Genomic DNA, 19,428 nt, shown 5'->3' with positions numbered 1-19,428 from the left:
TGTGCGCTGGATTTGGCAATTAAGAAGTCTGGCCATGATGGGGCGCCTGGGTGGCTCAGTGGGTTAAGCTGCTGCCTTCGGCTCAGGTCATGATCTCAGGGTCCTGGGATCGAGTCCCACATCGGGCTATCTGCTCAGCAGGGAGCCTGCTTCCTTCTCTCTCTCTCTCTGCCTGCCTCTCACTGTATTTGTAATTTCTCTCTGTCAAATAAATAAATAAAATCTTTAAAAAAAAAAAAAAAAGAAGTCTGGCCATGTTAATGTGTGCACCTTTAGAAGAGTGTGAGAACAGCAGCATATCTGCAATCTCTTCCCTCAAGAAAAATGCAGTCTAATAAGAATGGAGGCGGTAGGACGCCTGGGTGGCTCAGTTGGTTGAGCATCTGCCTTAGGCTCGGTCACGATCCCAGGGTTTTGGGATCAAGCCTCACACTGGGTTCCTTGCCCACTAGGGAGCCTGCCTCTCCCTCTGCCTGCTGTTCCCTCTGCTTGTGCTCTCTCTGTCAAATAAATAAATAAAATCTTAAAAAAAAAAAAAAAGAATGGAGATGGGATGGGATAGAGGGAGAGCTAGGACAAGTCTACAAATCACTCTGTCAAAGAACAAAGTGGTTAAGTGCTATAGCAGTGACATGCCTAAGCCCAGAAGGCTTCCTTGTCAGCTGTATCACTTTGAGGAGGAAAGAAGACTTTGATTCTAGCAGGGAAGGATGGTGGAGATTTGAACACATGGACTATGTGGTAAGCTGAACGATGCCTCTGCCCCTCAAAGTTGTGCGTGTCCCAATCCCAGGAACCAGGGAAGATGTTCCTTCATATGGCGGAGGGACTTTGTAAATGCAATTAAATTAAGAATTTTGAGACGAGGAGGTTATACTGGCTTATCTGGTGAGCTCAATGTGATGTAATTACAAGAGTCCTTATGAGAGGGAGACAAGGGATTCAAAGCCGTCCTAGGGCATGTGAAGATGAAGGCATCGGTTGGACCAAGACAAGCAAAGAGCCACAAGTCAAGGATTGCGAACAGCCTCCGACAGCTGAAAAAGACAAAGAAGTGATTCTCCCCTGAAGCTTTCAGAAGGAACATAACCCTGCTGATAACTTAATTTTAGACTTCAAGCCTCCAAAATTATAAGAGAATGGATTTTTTTGTTTTAAGGTACTAAGTTTGAGGGAATTTGTTATAAGAGAAGAAAACACTATTAGCCATTAACAATACTATTGAAGGTAAAACATCAAGATAAGGCAAAATGGAGTTGAGAAAGCAGGAGTATTTTACGTTGGCTGTAGCGCAGAGTAGAATCCTCAAACTTTAATGTGCATATGACTCACCTGGGAATCTTGCTTAAATGGCGACTCTGATTCAGTTGGTCTGGGGAGGGACTCCTAATCCTATCTCTTTAGGCAACACTCATTACTTCCATGAGCAATGATTGATCTTCTGCCTATACTCTTTCTCCTTTTTCTCTCCTCTCCCTTTTGATTTTAGAATATACCATTATATTTTTAGTGTTTTACTGGGTTCTGGTAAATGTGCTTACATTTCCATTACTAATATTTGAATTGTCCATCTTAAATTATATTCCTATTTTAGGAGGCAGAATGTGTAGATGTTATAAAGATTCGAAGAGCCTACCCCACCTCTACCTCCATCCTTCCTCCTCTTAATTTCTTTTTGTTGTTGTGTTATTTCTACCTTGGAAGGCAGGAAATACTTAAATTCCTTCCTGTTACTCAAAGTCCCATTTTTGTTTTTATCTTAGTTCTGTTAGATTCTAGCATCAATGCTTACAATTGGTAATTTTGCCAGAATGTACCCAAGCGTCTCTTGGTCAGTAGGCTGCATCTTCTCTAGTAAGTTTTCTGAGGGGAAATCGTGGGAACAATATTGTCTGAGTTCTAGAATGTTCTAAACTGCTTTTTTTTTTTTTTAAGTAGTCTTCAGAGTTGAATGACATTGGCTCAATTTAAAATCTGCTCTATTATCTCCTGGCGTTGACTGTTACTGTAAGGAGGTTTGTAGCCAACCTGATTTTTTAATCTCATGAAAGACTTGCTCATTTTGCATGGGGGCCCAAAGGAGTCTCTATTTTTCTTGGAGGTCCAGTAACTTCATTAGGAATTTTCTAGGTGTTGAGGATTCTGAATCAGTTTAACCTGCACAGGTGGCCCTTTCAATATGTAGATCGAAGTTTCAAAACATGTTTGATGATAAAATTCTTAAATTGTGTGTTCTGATCTGTTACTTTGTCTTCTTCTTTGGAGACACCAGTTCTGCTTATGTTGGATCTCCATTTTCAGTCTTCTATAATTTCTCCTTAATCCTAATGAACTCTTTATTTCCTTTCCATTTCATTTCTGTCCACTTTCCTCATTTCTATCCTCTGTGTCCTGCACTAAGTTTTTCATCATGCATATCTGACCTTGCACCCGGTCTCAGGTCTGCAATTTTGTGCCGACTTCACTTCCCCCTCAATTTCACTCCTGAGCACTACGCACATTTCATCCCCTCCTGTTGCCTCACCTACTCTTACCTGGATTTTGGCATTCCGACTTGGAAGTATTACTTCATGGATAAAGTGCTTCATTGAGATTTAATTTTTTTAAAAGTTCACGGTAAAATATTTATTTATAATGTTCATCTGTTCTCTGGAAACATTTTTATAGAGTATTCTTCTGTGCACACATTTTGCCCTTTTGTTATTTTTTTTTTTAGAATGTATCTATATGCTAATTGCTTTTTTATTATTTATCATCTAGTGAGCTGGGTTATAATGGGCCCAGGGTAGCATTCCAGGCTAGTTATTATTCATGACTGGAAGGCTTTCATCTCAGCTCCCACAAAGATAACCTCCTTGCTGCAAGTAGGACTTCTCTGCATAATTCTATGTGCGGCTTACTGCCTCTATTTCTAGGTATAAATTTGAGGTCAGGGGTCGCCACAGAACTCACTCTTGGTCTCGCGCATGCTGTTCCAGGCAAAGGAGAGAACATTGCACCTTAGGCCATCCTGGCATCTAGGAATTTCATTTCAGGGCTTTCTGAGGATTGCCGCTGCTAGCTCCTCTCTCCTCAGCTTTTACTCTTTCCTCCCACAGAGCTCTTGCATTTACATATATTTTGGAATATTTCCCAGTGTTGACCAAAAATAGTTTGCCTGCTTTTTCTCTTCCTTTCCATTATTACTTTTTGAAGCTTTCTAGAGAAGAAACTGATGAATTTGTGTTGCCATGCTTGCCCTGGACATCCTGAAGGATTCTGTAGGTAGGAGAGTGTTTTTGATCAGATCTTTTCATTAGTAGTGTTCCTCTAATTGAAATACTGAGAATGCAGAGGGGTATGTCAGTAAGAAGCAGGAAGATCCAGTAAGAAGTCACTGCAGTTAACCAGATCAAATGTCCTGAAGGGTCTAATGGCACTGAACCAGGAGGGAAAAGAAAGGATAGATGTATGAGATATTGTGGTGGCAAAAATGCCCCAAATTAGTAAGAATTTGCTTGAACAAAGGGAAGAAAACTGTGATGGAGGTTTTGAGCCTGGAGAATTCTGCAGATAGGGGCTGTATGAACATAACTAGGAAAATCAGGTAGAAATCAACTTTTGGGAGAAAGATTATTTGTTTTTGTTTTTTAATATATGTTTATTTACTTATTTTTTAAAAAGATTTTATTTCTTGATTTGATGGATAGAGAGAGTGAGAGAGGGAACACAAGTAGGGGTAAGGGCAGAGGGAGATGTAGGCTCCCCGCTGAGCAGGGAGCCCGATGCAGGGCTCAATCCCAGGACCCTGGGATCATGGCCTGAGCTGAAGGCAGATGCTTAATGACTGAACCACGCAGGTACCCCTGATATATGTATATTTAAAGACAATTAATTTGATTGAATTTGGGGTGGGGAGTGACACCAAGGGGAGTTGTCAGTAGGCAATTAGAAGAGGGGGCATGGAGGGAAGCTGGAGCTGGGCATGTCACTGGAGGTCGTCCATGCAGACATGATAGTAAAGACATGGTATTTTATAATTTTGACAGAAGGCAGAGGGGAGAAGTAAGAATGTCTGACAAAGGAGACAAGGAGCCATTAGAAATGTAGAGCACTCAGTGCTCTGAGGAAAGATAAAAATAAATACGATTACCATGCTTTATCGAAAGTCAGTCACATACTAGGCATTTTACATTTATTATCTCATGTAATACAAAACCCTGTACAGTGAATGTCTTTATCTCTACTCAGAAAACAGAGGCTCGGAGACATGGAGTAACGTGTAGAACCAGGCTGGAAACTGAATGAAGCCTTCTCTCAGGCTAGAAAAGAGTCACAGAGAGCAGGAGATAAAGTTGGGGGTGCCTGGGTGGCTCAGTTGGTTGGGTGTCTGCCTTCAGCTTGGGTTGGGATCCCAGGGTCCTGGGATCGAGCCCCGTGTCCAGCTCCCGGCTCAGTGGAGACCCTGCTTCTCCCACTCCCTGTGCCCCTACCCACCGCTTGTGTTCTCACTCGCTCACTTGCTCTCATTCTATCTCAAACAAACAAATAAAAATCTTTTAAAAATAGGAGATAAAGTCAACACTGTCAAAAGCTGCTGAACGCTCAGGAATAATTATCATCATGGGGGTCAGAAGAGCACTTGGGGGTCCAGGTGTCCTGAAGCTGTGTGAGAAGAGCGGATGGGCGAGAATGCAGAAGACAGAAGTTTACAGACTGAGCCAGTGAGCCCAGAAGAGAGAGCAGGAGGGCGGGAAGGACAGTTGGTGGGAAAGCAGATCACCTTTCAGAGCTGGATGGTTAAGAGGGGAAAACTAAGACGCTTCCTGGAGGGACTTGGTGGAGAGGGGACAAGGTCTCTGTAGGTGACAGGGAGCCTGTGCTGAGAGCAGAGACGCAACAGCAGTGGGCGAGGGAGGAAGTACAAGTCCATGGTGGGTCAGAACCCACAGCCTCAGGGCTGGAGACCAGCTAGCCAGCGAAGAGGAGACGGAAGGCTGAGAGGAGAAACTAATATTCCTTGAGGGGGAAAGAGAGCTTCGATGCAGCTCAACATGGAAAGTGAAGGAAGAGGGGACACCCCGAGCCGAGAGGGAGCGGGACTGAGAAGCTGAAGAGAAAGGACAGACGTGGAGAACGTGCCACAGGCTGAGGCCTTAAGGAGGGGGTATCTGAGCCGAGCCAGGGCCCCCGTGAAGTAAGACATCCCAACGATGGCACCAAAGGCCCCAAAGGCACATAGGACAGGGAATGTTTGTTTATTTAGGGACTTGAGATTCAGTGTTGGAGGACATTTTTTTTTTTTTAATACCCTGAGGGTCACTCAATATTTCGGTGGCTCCTAAATGGAGTTGCGGACTCCCTCCAGGAGAGCTGCTAAATAAAAGTGGCGGGTGTGTCATCCGAGCTTGGTAGTTCAAGGATGATCCTGCTTGATGGACGGAAGTCGTGGAGGGGGCAGGACTGGCAGACCTCGCGACGTCCTGGGGGATGCCAGGATCGTCCGATCTGTAGGATGATACCACCCACCTCTCTATTAGTTGAGAAACATTTCTTCTTGTGGAGGGGTGGTCTTTGGACCTTTCTGTGTTTTATCTGAGGAATCCTGTCTGGGTTAAATATGTGTCCCGGGGATTCTGTTCGTTTCCATCAATTCACTTGTTTGTAGATATTGTGCCAAAATGCGACAGGGTCTCAGTCAATGAAAACCTAACCATCTATTCATTTAAAGACATCACATGGGGCACCTGGGTGGCTCAGTGGGTTAAAGCCTCTGCCTTTGGGCTCAGGTCATGATCTCAGGGTCCTGGGATCGAGTCCCGCATCGGGCTCTCTGCTCAGCGGGGAGTCTGCTTCCTCCTCTCTCTCTGCCTGCCTCTCTGCCTGCTTGTGATCTCTCTGTGTGTGTCAAATAAATAAATAAAATCTTAAAAAAGAAAAAAGATAAAGACATCACCTTCCCTGCATGTATGAAAACCACAAAGGTGCAAGGGAACTAGCTGAAGGGCCCTGTCACGTGACTGGGTTGCTAGGAGACGGCTTCAGCGGTCCCCCAGGGCAGAGCTGCCCGCCCCCCATCCTGGTGAGCCTCTCTTAGGGATGGGGCAGCTACATCGAGAAAAAAACCAAATTAAAGGCTTGAAACATGCACATAAAAAAGTAGATGAGATCTGTGTCTAATTTATTCTTTGCTCTATTTTCTTGCCCATCTCCTCTTGGTAAAAATAACTTCAGGTAGATTCCCAGGAGAAAGTTAAAAGGAATAAGGAAAAATTAGATTAACTTTAGCTGGAAGAAATTCACACTTGGTTTGTAAGAGACAAAACAGGCAGTGGAGAGGAAGGAGCCCAGTACAGGAAGATAGGGCTTTCTTTCTCAGTTTATCTTTAGGAAACAAGACAATAAAATTAATATTCTTTCATGCTTAGCTTGTGCCAGGCACTGCTTCTAAATCTCCACGTATTAAATTCTCACAACAAGCTATGAGGTGCCATTATCCCATTTTGCAGACAAGGAAACTGAGGTACAGAAACTTGTCCAAGGTCAAGTAGCCAGGAAGAGCCAGAGGCAAGCTTCGAATGCAGGCAGTCTGATTTTAGAGCTGACTTTTTTAATTTTTCAATTCATAGGAACTTACAGAATTTTACTGAAGTCATGCTACAAACAAAGGGAAGTGGGCAAACAGGCTTTTGTGTTCTGTATCATAAAACCACCCACATTGCATGAACGCAGGAAGCCAGGATATTCTCTAATGCTCTGTCATTAGGGCCAAACTTGGTAAACCAATAACTAAAATTCACTTATCCCCTTAATTTTTTTTAATCTTTATTTTTGTCAGCCAACCCATCTGAGATTTACTTATTTATCTGGTTTAATTATTTAAAAACATTTATTAGTGCATCTAAAAGAGGCTGCTTTTTAAAAGATACAGTTTGTGAATACCCTTTAAGGAACTTAGTGACTGGGTATAATGATGTGCACCTGTTTGGGCAACATGACCCCTGTCTGGATATTCTTAGATCCTGTTTATTTGAAGGCTCTAATTTTTAAGACTGATAAGATGTTTATTAAGTTTTTAAAACTTAATGAAGTTAAAAATGGGAATGCAAATTGGTGCAGCCACTGTGGAAAACTGTATGGAGGTTCCTCAAAAAATTAAAAATAGAGCTACCCTATGAGCCAGTAATACACTATTGGGTATTTACCCAAAGAATACAAAAACACTAATTGGAAAGGACACAGGCACCCCTGATGTTTATTGTAGCATTACGTATGATAGTCACATTATGGAAGGTGTTCATGTGTCCACTGACAGATGAATGGATAGAGAAGATGTGTTGTATAGTGATGGAATATTACTCAGCCATAAAAAAGAACGAAATCTTGCCATTGGCAATGATGTGGATGGAGCTAGAGCGTATCACGCTAAGTCAGAGAAAGACAAATACTGGAGGATTTCATTCATATGTGGAATTTAAGGATTAATAAGATTTCTTTAAAGTATCTTCTTAATTTAATTTAATTTTTTGGTATCTTCTTAATTTTAAATTCCTCTGAAAAAGTAATTGGCATACTGTTTGTCTTTCTTTAGGCTGTTTATTTGCTATCACGGGTTGGCACTCTGAACTGTAGAGAGGCACTTCAAATGTTGCCTCTCTAGTAAAATGTCCCCTGAAACCAGGAGCGGAGTTCCCTTGGTTTGCCCCCTTTTAGCATTTTATTTACTTTTTATTATGACATGTACTTCTACCATATTTTAAGACTTTGTAGACTTGTACCACTTAAGATAATGCCTTGTGCACAGGAGGTGTTCTGGTGACTGGGTCATTAACTTCTAATATCAAGACTGACTCACAGTGGCCCCTTACGAATGAGTGACTAGTCTGATGGCGACGCGGCAGCTTCCTGGTTTAGTTCTGATCCGTGTCAGGTTACCCTTCGCTGGGTGGGGTGGGGTAAGCATTAAGTAGGGGCCTTATGGACTTTTTCTGAGTGGAAAAGAAAGGGCACTGAGCTTGTTTACTACCTGTGAGGCCTTGGGAAGCTTACTTATCCTAAGACCTAACTGCTTCTTATATAAAATGAGGTTAATAATATCCTCCTCAAGGGATTGCTTTGAAGGTTAAATAGAAAAGTAGATGGGAAAACTTGTTAAATTAAAGCACTGTGGAAATATTTTCAGTATCTTACTATATCTCACTATTCCCAACGATAAATTTGTCAGATTAATAGTAACTTAATAATTTAACGCAGTTATAATGCCATTGGCGGGCAGATACTCTTCACTACAGTGTCTGCTGTGTCGATGTGAGTGATTAGGTGTGATTGAATTTTCTCAAAAGGAATACTTACTATGTAGTAAAATAGGAATTCTCAGAATTAAGTGCTGACACTCCCTAAATTACCCAGGGTTTATGCACACGTCAGAATTGGGGCCAGGCTCCGGGATCAGTCCTCTGACAGAGCTTGGGGAGTCAATCAAATGCTACCTTCTACTGAGGTTTTCTCTTCCAGCACTCCCCTAAGTGAGCTGAAGCTTCTAGGTGCTGAAAGCAATAAGAGGATGACCATTTGTTACAACTCAGCAAGAGGCTGAGTTTAGATACAAATGGTCTCTTTGAATTTTAAGAATGTGATTATTTTGTAGGCAAGTAAACTGAGATGCTGGGTGTCTTCCATATAATCTAGAACCACCTTCAATTAGGAAAGTGCCTCTGGCCCCTCCCCAGGCTGCCTAGTGTAACAGAACATTGTTCAAGTGCAAGATACTTGCTGCAACCTTCAGCAAAGTAAAAAGTAAATAAATGTAAATAAAATGTAAATAAAATTTTATTAAAAAGTAAATAAAATGCTAAAAGTACTGCACCTTCTCTGGCCTGTCAGAGGTGACCTCAGCCTCTGCGGGGACTGACTTCTCTCAGCCTTGTTCCCTGCCTGGAGTAAGAGCTGAACTCTTCCTCCCCTGGGTTCCTAAACACTGGGTCTAGCGGTGGGAGGAGGTGGTGATTTAACTTTGTTTTGTTTTTCTCCAATTTATTGGGTCTGTGTTTTTGGCACATGGTCTCACTAACTTTGGAAAATTGTTCGTGTCGTTTTAGAGTTAGGTTGGAAGACTTTATTTATTTATTTTTTTAAAGATTTTTATTTATTTGACAGGCAGAGGTCACAAGTAGGCAGAGAGACAGGAGGGGACCAGGGAGGGGAAAGCAGACTCCCTGCTGAGCAGAGAGCCCCATGCGGGGCTCGATCCCAGGACCCTGAGATCATGACCTGAGCCGAAGGCAGAGGCTTCAACCCACTGAGCCACCCAGGTGACCCTGGTTGGAAGACTTTTATGGACCAACATTTTATAAAAACCTTACAAAGTCCAGTTGTCTAGGTAATGATATTTGCCAAGAGTTTCTGCAGGAAATATTGCTACTATTTCTTTGTGTCCTAATAACATAAGCAAGCAAAAAGGACAAATGAAATTATATGCCTTATGATTAAGAACACTGTGGAGCACTATCCTATTTCCTTTTTTTGGCCAACCTAGCCAAATGGACGAGTCCTCTTTATTGTGCCCTTTCTGCAATAAAAGAAGCCAATACTTCACAAAGTCTCCCATTAACATGTTAAAAAAAAAAAAACTTTATAAAAATAGTGTTCCTGTATTATGCACAATATGCAACTGAGAAATGTTATCAACTTAAGACAGAGGGAATAAAAGAAAAAAAAAATTCTACGGGGTTATCCTGCTTGCTTGTGATATGACAAAAATGAATTCATTTACATGAATGAGTATGTAAAATATTTGCCATTTTCATATTGTGATTTTTAGCAGGATTATATAGAAATTTACACTCTGGAGTTCTAGCACATTTTCTGGAATTACTGCATTGATGATTCTTATCTTTGTTCTCTCTTCCTTTGTCTTTCACTCATGCTCTTTCATTGGGAACCAGGTCATCCATTTTGTACTTCATTTTTACTAAGATTATACAGGCACAGATTTTCAAGTCACCTATTCCTACAAGATTTGTTATAAAGTCACAATTCTCCTCACCCCAGGCCTCTTTACCCAGACTCAAGTGCTTCACTTCTTGGAGCTGATCATTTGGGGCCTCCACAGTAGCTAGTCTTTGACAGTAGCTTCTAAGGACCGATAGATACTCTCCCGGCATTCACACTGGATCCGGGCTGCTCTCGTGACCCCCCATGCCCATGGAATGCAGCAGAAATGACACCATGCCGACTTCAGACTTGAGTCTTAGGAAGAAGGTCTGGCATCTCCTGCTTCTGCCTGCTATGCCGGTGGTGCAGAAGGGTCCCCCTGCCTCGTCCTCCAGGCATTGCCCAACTGCCCTCCTGTGTTAGAGCGCCCCCTACCCATGTTCCATGTCTCCTCTTTTATTGGTGTTTGGTTTGGTTTCCTCTTTCCTTCTAGGGGTGCATGTCCTCCAGCCGTTCCCAAAGAAATAGTTCCATGGGTAGTAAAAGTTCTGATAACTCATGTCTGACATGTCTATTCTACCTTTGCCAGTGGCAAAGATTATGCATAAAATTCTAGATTGCAAATAAATGTTCTTCAGAATTTTTAAGGCATTGCACTATCGATTTCTATGTAGTTGTTTAAAAGTCGACAGCATTCTGGCTCCTTTGCATGAGACCTGTTTTTCTCTTTGGAAGCTCATAGGAGAATTTTATATATGTGTTTATATATATGTAGATATATGTATGTGTATGTTTTATATATGTGTATATATATAATTATATGTATTTATAATACCATATTATACTCTGTAATATAATTTATAAACTATATGAATATTAAATATAATTTATAAATATTATATTTATAAGACATTTTAAAATATATGTTATATATATTTGTTTTCCCATTTGTTTTGCAATATTACAATATAACTTGAGAAGGGTTTCTTTCCATCCTGTGCTGGGCACTCAGTGGGACCTTATAATCTAGAAATGTGTGTTCTGGACTTCAGGGACATTTTCTAAAATTATTGCAATGATGATTATATATTACCATATATATTTGCATATATATATTCACATATATTCATTTGTATTCACATATATTCATAGATATTCACATATATTTGCAGATATATATGCATATACATATATAAAATGCCTACCATATGTCAAGCATTTTTCTGGGTGTTAGGAGACAAAGACAAAGATGACATAATCCTTTTGCTCCAGAAACTTCCTACTGAAGGTGGGTTTGTAATCAGGATGATCACACTTCCCAGTTTACCTGGACATTCTTAGTTTATTCTAGTTTTTCAGGCATAACTATTAGTACTGCTCATTTCCCTGACCAAGAAAGTCTCAGGCTGGAGATAAATTATCTGGTAACCATTCCCCAGAGTTGTTGCAAAGATTAGATGCTAAAATTTATGTGAAAATGCTTTGTGAACTGTAGAAAGTACAAATAACAGGATGAAAAGATTTAAGTTATTTTATTCTTTCTTCTAACTGAGCCAAAAATGTCTACAATTGCTCTCTACCTTGCTCTCTGTTATTGCTCAAAATGTCCTTGGATGTGTAAGAAAATAAACTTGCCAGAAAATTAATTTCATTTTAAGGCAGTTTAGCATGTTCTCAACCAGTTTCAAGATGAAACTCTTCTTGGGGTGCCTGGGTGGCTCAGTGGGTTAAAAACTCTGCCTTTGGCTCAGGTCATGATCTCAGGGTCGTGAGATCGTGCCCTGCATCGGGCTCTCTGCTCAGCGGGGAGCCTGCTTCCCCCTCTCTCTCTGCCTGCCTCTCTGCCTACTTGTGATCTCTGTCTGTCATATAAATAAATAAAATCTTAAAAAAAAAAGATGAAACTCCTCTTTGTGGATTGTTTCGGATCCTTACACGTATGCTTGAGGTTTAATTATTGGTTGCTTGTCATTTGCAAATTTATGGGTCCTTTCGAATTCTGTTGGGTTTTGCACAGGGGACATGTCAGTTCCCTGGGGATTTTTAAAGCCCATAAGGGAAGGTGAAAAGTATAAAAATACTCATTGTTTGTTCTTTACCATAAAGAAGGCAGAATGCCTGCCCTCAACGAGCTCCCAGCGTCAATGTCTCATGTGTCCCTTATGTCCCTCCACATGACAGAGCTGTGATCTTCTTTGGCACAGGGAAGGAACTGAGGCATGTGTAGAGAGAGGTTAAGTAACCTAGTTAATCAGTGTGACAGCCAGGAAAGCGCTAGGATCTAAATATGTATGTAATCTGATTCTAAAGCCCGTCGATCATTTCTTCATGAGTATGACAATGGTTTTTGAATATTGACGACGTGCAAGGCGGTGAGTAAAACGAGCTGGTCTTGGTTCTCCTATCTAGCTTGGCAGGCGTCATCATCATCTATCAGACCATCATTTATTAAACAGATTTTTCCAGGTATGGGGTTCACGCTTTCCTTGCATTATCAATGGTTACAGCGGCAGTGTTAGAGAGATTAAAATCCCTGGGTTTTACAGATTAGGAAATCGAGCTTCCATGAAGGGAATCTGTTTGAACAACAGGGAGTAGTAATGGTTTGCCTATGGTGTCACTGTCCCTATGACTAGGACCTTTGCTGGACAGTCCCACCGTGGTTGGTAGCCCGCTGACGGGCTGGGGGTCAGTGGAGGATGGCCTGGAAGCAGCCCAGTGGGGAAAGCCTGGGGCGACTTGGTCTTTATGGAATCATTTTTTTCCCTAAGGAATGGACTTTGGTCTTGGGGAAAAAATGGTAAGAATGTAATTTCCTTTAAAATTTTTGCCAGAGACTCAAGTACAGACTATGAAAATTGAAAAAGGTAGTAGTGATTACAATAATACATAATCACTGTGTAGTAAAAAATATTATTAAGTTACATATTTAGGTCTACCTGAAGTAAACCATATGAGTATGGCTGGTCCCACCTCCCATTTCATGGTTACAGGGATTCTCCCACGGCCTTTGCCCCAGGGATGAATTCAGGGATGGGCACTGACCTGAGGCAAGCATATGCAAGTCCAGCCCTGGGTTCCTTCTGCTTTCATCACCCAGGATTTAATGGGGATTTACTCAGTTGGCTGGGAATGAGCCTAGAACTGCTGATAGGCATTCTGTGCGACAGGTAGACAGACTTACGTCTGAGAGACGGGGTAGACAGACTTACGTCTGAGAGACGGAGGACAGATCCTGATAATGTCAGTTGAGCCCTGGATCCTACTTTGCCTAAACTCTGTTTACCCTTCAACTTCCTCAACATGTAAACCCTCAAGTCCATCATCTTGTTTATTTTTGCTTTAGTGCATTTGAATTATGTTTCTGTCACTTGTCACCAAAAAAGTTTCTTGGTTGAAGCCATATTCCACTGGGGATCTAATCTTTAAAAATAGCACAAGTGTCAGATCACACAGATTCTTGCCACTACATTCAGAGAAATTGTGGGCATTCTAGTTTCGTCACTAAGATATTGTGTGGGCAGCCAAGGTCATCTGGTAGGTAAGTGCCCTGGTAAGAGCTCTGAGAGATTGATGATTGATTGATTGATTTTAAAGATTTTATTTATTTATTTGACAGAGAGAGAGAGAGAGTGACAGCAGGAACATAAGCAGGGGGAGCAGGAGAGGGAAAGCAGGCTTCCCACGAAGCAGGGAGCCTGATGCAGGGCTTGATCCCAGGTTCCTGGGATCATGACCTGAGCCAAAAGCAGTCGCTCAATGACTGAGCCACTCAGGTGCCCCACCTCTGAGAGTTTTAATGAAGCAGATGTCCTGCTCTATATAGGGTTTAGGGGGCCCACGCTAGGACTCTACCTGCTCCTGGCCAATCTGCTCTGTGATATCTAAGTTAAAGATGTGACAGAAGGGGTAAACAGAGCCATGAGGAAACGTGCCCATGCGGAAGCCTGATTGACAAGTCAAAGGACAAAAGGAAGACCAAACGTGGCCTTATGGAGAGAAGGACTGAACATTTTTGGAAAGAATCTTTACTGAAAAAATTGCCTAGTGAGCTTGGTCTCTAACTGATATATGTCACGATTCTCCCCCAGTTTACCCCTCCATACCCTTTTAAGCTTAAAATACGCCACACATTTGGACCTTGTCAATCTTTTTTGGATAAAATTTCATCTACTTTCATTTGCATAATATTTAATAACTCTGGTAACTTTGCATTTCATATAAGTGATGATCGTGTCAACATGAATGTCTCTCTTTTTGGTTTTTTTGGACATATTAAGGCTATCTAAACAATTTCAAGTTAAAAAATATTATTAAAAGGAAATTAAAAAATAGAAAAAAGAAAGCAATAGTGCATGTGCTGTTTTAAGCTGCCTACACATAAGAAATAGGGATGGGGAAGGCTGAACATATAATCAGAAATAGTTTTTTATCTTCAAAGCAAGGCCATAATTAATTCCCATTAAATCTATTCATGAATCATCTGAGATCAAGCAAGGTAGCTTCTCAGTAAACACTTCTGGATATTAGTTGCTTTTGAGATCTACTGGGTGCATAGAATTATTGCACAAACCCTACTTCAGAATAATGTCACAATTTGGTTTTACTAAGGATTAATTAAGTCACTTAAAAACTAAGATGAGTTATTTAGCAAGACTAATTGCCTATTGATATCAGGATAGTTTGTGATAATAATTGAATTTTCTAGTTAATAGAGTTGGAGGGGCATACCCGCAGAAGTAGTTTCAAAACATTAAAATATATTGTTTTTTAAAACATTTTATCCAATCCTATTTCAAGTTGAGTAGTTTGTAAAGATATAATTTTAAAGGAAAATGGTTCAGAACATAGTGATTTTCATTGTTTTGAATGATCTAATCAACAGCATTCTTGAGAATGTTCCAAAGTTAGAACATACCCACTCTTCTTTTGGCATTTCAATTTTTATTTCAAACTCCTTCCCTCATTGTTTCAAGAAAATTACAGAAGGGTATCTTAAAAAGAAGTTGTCACTCTCCACGTACAAGTATCTGTGAGTAATTAATTAGTTTAATTAACAATAGGATTAATTTTGTCTGAAGAGTGAAAACATTTTTAAAAAAAGGGAAGAACTAGATAATTTTCTCTGACATGATTGTGTAAGTCCATAGGGAAACCGAATTTCATACAAATTGCTTCCTATTAGTCCTGAATTTAAATGTCTCCTGCTTAGATGCCCCAGTGAGATTTCTAATCATTTCTTAGTGATCAGCTATTATCCATGCCTATCTGATTTATATAGACACTTTATATTAACACAATCTGCACCTAGTACAGGACTTTGATTACATATGTACATGACTTTCACAGCTAATTCCCTAGGATGCTTTCTCCTCTTTTGTCATTTTGACATGACATGAAAGGTTTCCTTGGTGACAATATGTCTCCTGCTCAGATCCAAAATATATGATAGCACAGCACTCCATTTTTCCCTTAAAACCTTAAAAAATGCCACAAATGTCTATGTTTCATTCAGATTTTCCTAGTTTTAAACCCAATACTCTTTCTTTTTTTCTGCTTGAGGATCTGGTCCAGGAAGTCGCATTACCTGTGGTCATTACACCTCCTTAGGCTCCTCTAGGCTGTGACAATTTCTCAAACTACTCTTGTTTTTGATGAGCTGGGCAGTTTTGAGGAGGAACATAAGAGTTTTGTAGCCCTTTGAGCTTTTAAAAAATGCTTTCCAGAAAAAAGAAGTAAGCAATAAAGGTCTTTTCCTGTGTCACAGAAGAACTTCTTTACCAGTGCAGATTAAACCCTGCAATTGCACTACTGGGTATTTACCCCAAAGATAGAGATGTAGTGAAAAGAAGGGCCATCTGTACTCCAATGTTCATAGCAGCAACGGCCACAGTCGCCAAACTGTGGAAAGAACCAAGATGCCCTTCAACGGATGAATGGATAAAGATTTGGTCGATATACACTACGGAATATTATGCCTCCATCAGAAAGGATGAATACCCAACTTTTGTAGCAACATGGACGGTACTGGAAGAGATTATGCAGAGTGAAATAAGTCAAGCAGAGAGAGTCAATTATCGTGATTTCATTTACTTGTGAAGCATAAGGAATAACACGGAGGACATGGGGAGATGGAGAGGAGAAGTGGGTTGGGGGAAATTGGAAGGGGAGACAAACCATGAGAGACCGGGAACTCTGAGAAAAAAAATGAGGGTTTTGGAGGGGAGGGGGGTGGGGGTTGGATGAGTCTGGTGGTCGGTATTAAGGAGGCACGTGTTGCATGGAGCACTGGGCATGTTGCATAAACGATGAATCTTGGAACATTGAAAAACAAAACTAGGGCGCCTGGGTGGCTCAGTGGGTTAAGCTGCTGCCTTCGGCTCAGGTCATGATCTCAGAGTCCTGGGATCGAGTCCCGCATCGGGCTCTCTGCTCAGCAGAGAGTCTGCTTCTCTCTCTCTCTATCTGCCTGCCTCTCCATCTACTTGTGATTTCTCTCTGTCAAATAAATAAATAAAATCTTTAAAAAAAAAAAAAAAAAAAAAAAAAAAAAAAAAAAAAGAAAAACAAAACTAAATAAAAAAAAAAAGAATAGTTCTAAAAAAAAATCTCTAAAAAAAAACGCAAAGAAAAAGAATTTTTCTTTGTGCACACTGGCCAGGAAAAGGTGACTCAGAGCAGGCTGGTAAACACTGGATAGTTTACAAAGGTAAGTCTGGGGTTGTTTCCAGTGAAGCCTCTGGTTGCTAAGATTTAGAAGGAGGCAGACAGAGAGGGACTCGGTGACTTCTCTAGATTTTTGAGTACTCTTCCCCTAGAACCACTCAGGATGTCTGAAGTCCAGAAATATTCATGGCACCAGGCCTCCTCTGAGTAGGGAAGCCTGATTTGACAAATAGAAACACAAGACTCCCAGTTAAGGATGAATTTCAGAGAAATAATAAACAGCTTTTTTTAGTATAAGTAGGTTCCAGCCAATATTTGGGACATACTTATGCTAAAAATTTATCTGTTGTTTGTCTGAATAGTCAACGTCCTGCATTTTCTCTGCATTTTCCTTGGGTTCCCGTTGGGTAGGCAGGGGAGCGGAGAGGGCGGTTTCTAGCCTCAGCCCACCACTTTCAGGGAGCAGTTACCTTAACTTGAAAGATAAATGTTGTATCATGTCTTCTCAAAAGCTACCCCAGGTCAGCTTCCAAAGAAACTGCGAGCCTCTAGGACCCCTGGAACAGCATTCTTTTTGTCTCCTTCTTTCTTTATTTTTGAACAAATACCCAGGAAGTCTGTGTCCTATAAACAGGATCTTTTAATATATACAGTTACTGAAGAAAATCAATCCCAATCAGAAGCAATGGGTCAGCAAAGGTAGAATTTCCCCATGACCACCTGGTTCCTTTTTTTTTTTTTTTTCTTTGCTGGGCTCTGGATTTATATACCACTGTTTAGTCTCACACCTTCCTCCCCCTCCTCCTATCTAATTTCTAGTTTTCTCAGAAATTAGGAATTTAGGAAGGAATTAGGAATTAGGCAGGAATAAAAACTTGACTGTAAAAAATCCCTCATGCATGGGATAATTGAAAACTAAGTATAATTGTAAAAATTAAGTGTTAAACCATATTATGTGCCTAGGCACAATTTAAAAAATAGATAAGCACAATTTAACAAACTTAAAAAAATTTGAAACTGATAGAAGTATGCTCTTGGCCTCCAAGAAAGTCAGCAAAAGGATTAAGCTCGCATCCTTCACAAATCAGCTGGGTCAAAATCAGCATTTAAAAGCCTTTGTAAAATAGAGTTGATACATCATAATCTTTTAATGGCAGAAATTCCCATTAGCATCAACTGTTGCATAAATAATATTCATTATAGTGATTAGAAATGTTAATTTCTTAGAGCAATCATAATTTCCTTTAATCTACTATGGCAGTGTTTTTTAAACTCCAGGTTATGACCCATTAGTGGGTCATGAAATCAATTTAGTGGAATATAATCAGCATTAAAGAGAATAGAATAGAATAGAAAATATTCAATTTCATTGCATACAATGTAAATATAATTTCATGAGCTTTAGCTTCAGCTTTCTAAAAACATATGTATAACTACTTGGTTACAATATAAAATGTATTTCATGGGATCTGTTCTGCACAGTCGGGTAACAACTCTCTTATATTATAACAAATAAATTCTATGATCTAAAGGTAAAACACAAGTTTAAGTCACACACTGGTGAAAGAAGAAGAAAATATTGACAGTAGAAGATACTGTGATAGCTTCTATGTGTTTAACCAATAATGGAGCCACTTCTTCACTTGCTGAGTTCTGATTCAAGGTGATAAATGTGGCAAATCTACTTCTTATTATCAATGCAATAGGATGCCTTGGTGGTCTACACTAGGAGGGCTATGGGGATCGTGTCTCTACTGCTTACTGGCTAGCTGATCTTGGTCATGCAACTGAATTTTCTGTGTCCCAATTTCCTTATAGATAAGACAGGTCTTGTAATGAACCGGTCATCCAACTTGGAAAGATTAAATGAATTTATACACAGAATGTATCTAACACAGCGTTTGGCACCATAGCAAGTCTTCAATAAGTGTTAGTTACTGGTTTTATTACCTTTTCTTATTTTCATGTAAGAATAGGAAGTATTAGAGACTTCCCTGCCTCAAACTTTTTAATTTTATCCCTGACAACTGGAGAACGGAGGCCGGAGCGTGCCTTGTGGTTCAGCCCACGCACAGTCCCATGCGTGAATTCTTTGTGTCTTTGTCAGTTCATTGGAATGAACTGCTTCAGAGCGAAGTTCTCAACCTGGGACACATGATACACCTTGCAGGACTGTGAATTTCTGAAATGTGACTGGGATTTTGAATGAATGTGCAAATACATCTTCGGGGGATACATGGAGGGGGTCAATGGCTTCTAGTGTTAAGGGGGCCACATGTAGTGCAGTGAAGACTTCAAAGGGCCTAGATCTAAGTTCAGGTTTATTAATTAGCATGGTAACCCTGAGCAAGTTACTGAAATCTTGTAGCTCCACTTACCTGTCTGTAGAATGGGGATTCAAGATAGCTGCTACAGAACACAGTTGCTGTAATAATTACTGCTTATAGTATTTGTAAAAAGCTTAGCATAGGCACAATGGCTGCCATAGGATGGGTATTCAAGGAAGTATTAATGGCAGAGATAGGGTAGGGGGGGGATGGAGAATACAACGGTTGCTATTCTGAGTTTCAATTTTGGAATGTTAAGTCTGTCACTGAATCATTAAGTAATCATTCATTCAGTAATCAATTCCTTCGTTTATTCAACAAAAAATGGACCAAATGCTGCCATGTGTGAGGGCTTGGGTGAGGTGGTGAGGTGTGTCTTATCCATTGGTAAGACACATTCTCTGCCCTCACAGAGCTCACGATCCAGGAAGGCTTACGAAGAGGCAGTCACCAACCTTGTGATAAAGGGAGCAGCAGGCAAAGTATGGGGCTTGGGGAGAACATGGGTGACATCTTGAACTCA

The 19,428-nt window shown here is 40.6% G+C and overlaps 1 protein-coding gene and 1 long non-coding RNA gene across 12 annotated transcripts in view; one reads left to right on the top strand and one right to left on the bottom strand.

Annotated features, from left to right (window-relative positions):
• Positions 1-19,428, bottom strand: part of TRPM3 (transient receptor potential cation channel subfamily M member 3) — a 489,615-nt gene that overhangs the window by 103,515 nt on the left and 366,672 nt on the right. The window lies entirely within an intron of this gene.
• The window catches only part of LOC131813205 (uncharacterized), a 51,973-nt gene that overhangs the window by 15,693 nt on the left and 16,852 nt on the right, over positions 1-19,428 (top strand). Inside the window, exon 1 of one of the 2 annotated variants that reach the window (XR_009346666.1) lies at positions 16,558-16,621. The exons of the other annotated variant lie outside the window; for it this stretch is intronic. This is a non-coding gene — a long non-coding RNA (uncharacterized LOC131813205). Of the gene's footprint in view, positions 1-16,557; positions 16,622-19,428 lie in introns of those variants that run through there. 2 annotated transcript variants of the gene reach the window in all.

This window comes from Mustela lutreola, chromosome 12 (assembly GCF_030435805.1).
Source record: "Mustela lutreola isolate mMusLut2 chromosome 12, mMusLut2.pri, whole genome shotgun sequence".
Lineage (NCBI taxonomy): Eukaryota > Metazoa > Chordata > Mammalia > Carnivora > Mustelidae > Mustela > Mustela lutreola.
The sequence above is the reverse complement of the archived record's forward strand: the minus strand, read 5'-3'. Positions and strand labels throughout refer to the sequence as shown.